The sequence below is a fragment of the Neomonachus schauinslandi genome, unplaced genomic scaffold (assembly GCF_002201575.2).
Source record: "Neomonachus schauinslandi unplaced genomic scaffold, ASM220157v2 HiC_scaffold_127, whole genome shotgun sequence".
NCBI classification, from domain to species: Eukaryota; Metazoa; Chordata; class Mammalia; order Carnivora; family Phocidae; genus Neomonachus; species Neomonachus schauinslandi.
The window spans coordinates 54,909-58,687 of NW_025408828.1; the positions used below are offsets into that span (position 1 = coordinate 54,909).

At 37.2% G+C, this 3,779-nt stretch overlaps 1 pseudogene; it reads left to right on the top strand.

The window, feature by feature from the left end:
* Positions 1–2,401: 2,401 nt before the first annotated feature.
* On the top strand, positions 2,402–3,354 carry LOC110571263 (annotated as a pseudogene).
* The last annotated feature ends 425 nt before the right edge of the window (positions 3,355–3,779 follow it).

Below are 3,779 nucleotides of genomic sequence, written 5' to 3' on the forward strand. Positions count from 1 at the left end.
AACGCAGTCACTTAACCAACCGAGCCACCCAGGCACCCCGGTCAAAACTTCCTCAGAACCATGCTGTGTCCGAGGGTCTTCCCCACCTAATTCCTCCTTTTTTTTTTTTTTTCCCTTTTTTCATAGCTGTCAAATTTACAATGTGGTCTGGAGGTTTTCCCAGTTGATTTCTGTCCCCTCCTCCCCTTTTATATTTTGCAGGCATTTCCGTAGTAAATCCTTTGAGCAACAGATCCCATCTTGGTGTTTGCTTTTAGGAGGACCCAAACTGATACAATTCATATAATTAATTTGCCTCTGGCCAAACTGTTTGAGAAAATACAGGACACAAATGACCGATATCAGAAATGAAAGTGGACATCACTGCAGATCATAAAGACTTCAAAAGGTTAATAATGGAATATTATGTGTGTTTTCCCAAGGACGAAGGAAGTTTACCAATTAAAAAAAAAATTGATCTGACTTTTGAGTCAGGAAGTCCCGCAGGTGGCATAGGTACAGTAGTAATTCCTAGCACAAAGGGATTAATGAACTAGATCTTAAGTAAAAATAACATAGTTTTGCTATTTCCATATGAACAGATTCAGAATTTTTTTAAATAGTAAGTATGAAAATATAATATTTCAAAAATAATTTTTGAGAAGGGCTATGTCATTTTAATAAGTTTATCTCTTTTTAAGTTACTTCCAATGAAAAAGGAATCACTCAAAAATGTCAAAATCTCTGTTAACCCCAGGGCACCTGGGTGGCTCAGTCATTAAGCATCTGCCTTCGGCTCAGGTCATGATCCCAGGGTCCTGGGATCGAGCCCTGCATCGGGCTCCCTGCTCGGCGGGAGTCTGCTTATCCCTCTCCCACTCCCCCTGCTTGTGTTCCCTCTCTCGCTGTGTCTCTATCAAATAAATAAAGAAAATCTTAAAAAAAAAAATCTCTGTTAACCCCATGTGACTTGTCATTATTCAAATCGTACTTGATTGCCTCAAAACTCTCCACTCTGGCATCGTGGATGTAGAGTAAGCAAAATAAAATAATACTAGAAATTAAATAATATCGAACTGAATAACTGAGATCACCTCTTCAATTATGAATAGGAATAAAAATCTGACATTAAATTCCTTAGTAATCTTTCTAAAAGCAGGATAAATATGTTTGGCCAAGTTTCAATCACCCAGAGGATTTTTTTTTTCTTCATATGGAAAAAGTACCTAGACAGATGATTTAATGAAATAATGTATCTTTTTATGAGTGCTAGAAAAGTGATTTGAGCAAGAATATGTCCGTATTTGTAAGAATGTACATATATTTCCTTGATTAAATAAAGCAAAATTGACGAAAAATTTCTTCAGGAAAATAGGGAAAGTGATCATTGTCATGGTCAAATAGAGACTTGAATACAAACATTTTCTTGAAATATTTACAGAAGTTTAATTTTTGCAATTTTCAAGTCCTTCAAATTTTCTCCCTAGATTCTTCTTTGCTTAAGAAAAAAAATAGCTTTTTAAAGGTTAGATTTAAAAATGCATATTAGACTCTTGTGCTTTTAAAACATTACTATTTCTCCTCTATTATGTTCTTGCCCCAGGCAAAAACCAACGCCTAACACAAATATTGAAAAAGAAGAAGAAAAAAACGAAACCTCAAGAGACATACTAAGATATCTTAGGATTTGAACAATCAAAAAGGCAAAGGTCATATGGGTTATTTGAAAGCTCCTTTGAGGGAAAAATTGATCCATTCCTTTAATGTTCTCCGTAACAAGGATTAATTCTCTTTGAGTACTTTAAATAATATAAGGGAAAACCCATTAAGAGAGGAGACTCAATTCACTGCTCTGACCCCCTGATCTATATGAGAACTTTCAAAACCAATCCCAGACTAATATATTCTCTATTGATTTTGATTTTTATATTATCTTAAACCCAGAGAGAGTTTATTTCCTTCTAAAAATATAGTTTAAAATGATCAAATAATACTCTATCCCCAAAGTTGCTACGAAGAAACTCTCTAAACACTAAAAAAAGTTCACAGTAGATGCAGGAGGCAAACAGTAGGGGATAAGAGGAATATAAATTGAAATTTTATCAATTCATATGTCATAATTTATTCTCTTTCAAAATGATGAATATTAAACAAGTTAGACTTCACTCTAATGAAGTCATGAATAATAACAAAACATTCTGTTTTTTATTATATATAATATGTAACATATTAATATATATCATATATTGATATAGCACTTTGTAGATTGCAAATGGCTTTACAGAATTTAATCTACACAATGATGTGAGTAAGCTTTGCTATTAAATTGCCTTTAATAGCTTGTGTAAGCAGTGAGTGGGCAAGCTGGGAGTGGGGAGGTCACCTCAGGCAGGTGGGACTGGGGCAGCATGCCAGGCTCCTTATGGCTCTACTCTGTGGAACTGTCTCTAGACTCTGGTATTGGAGCCACCGGCAGCTCCTGGCAGTGGCCATCCTTGCTGTGGTGTGTTCTAGGTCAATGGCTTCTAAGACTCCAGTTGGATTCATTTGACAGGGCGACATGGAGAATTCAATGGCAAAAAATCTCATGCTATCCATTCATTATTTATGATGTGTTCCCTGATGCATACAAAGAGGTAGCGCATTCCTCAGCAGATGTAGCTGAAAAAGCTGACAGAACTATTACAGTGTTGCTTACCAGTATCAATGCAACAGAAAGTTATTCTGGAGCAAATGAAATTCGAAAAAGAGTGAAGAAAGGCTCACTATTAATAGATTCCAGTACTATTGATCCTGCAGTTTCAAAAGAATTGGCCAAAGAAGTTGAGAAAATGGGAGCAGTTTTCATGGATGCCTATTTCTGGTGGTGTGGCAGCTGCTCTATTTGGGAGCTTCACGTTTCTGGTGGGAGGAGTCAAAGATAAATTTGCTGCTGCCCAAGAGTTGTTGGGGTGCATGTGCTCCAATGTGGTGTACTGGGGAGCCTTGGGGCCCCGCTCAACTGCAAAGATCTGCAACAACATGCTGTTAACTACTAGAATGATTGGAACTGCTGAAGCTATGAATCTTGGAATCAGGTTAGGGCTTGACCCAAAACGGTTGGCTAAAATCCTAAATATGATCTCAGAATGGTGTTGGTCAAGTGACATTTACAACCCTGTATCTGGGGTAAGGGATGGAGTTCCATCCGCTAATAACTATTAGGGGGGATTTGGAGCAACACTCATGGCTAAGGATCTGGAGTTAGCACAAGACTCTGCCACCATCAGAAAGAGCCCAGTCCTTCCGGACAGTGAAGCCCATCAGGTCTACAGGGTGATGTGTGCAAAGGGTTACTCAAAGAAAGTCTTTTCCTGCGTCTTCCAGTTTCTATGAGACCTTCTGAGTTTACCGTTTGGCTGTGGACACTGTTGAAAAGCAAACTCTATCTTGGAGAGTCCTTATAGCTCACTCCCCAAGTAAATGGGTCAAAGGTCACCTGTCTGCTTGTGATTGTCTAGGTCCCAGTAAACTCTAGGATTTTTCACCTATTTTTAATTGCTTATTTTTTTTTATCTATTTAGCAAACATGTATTATCTGATTTTTTTTTTTTTCTTTGGAAGCCACTGATGTTCTCTGTTAACTAGCTGATTGACCTTTCTCAAAAGTTTGATCCCTGAGTATCTTCAGCTACATCATTTCATACTTCAATCAGGATCTTATTTACCTCCACTTTACAAATAAAAACAAATATTTTTTCAACAGGATGAAGCCTGTCTTAAAGAAAAGAAATTGGTGTGAAGAAAGAAGTTAGAAGAAG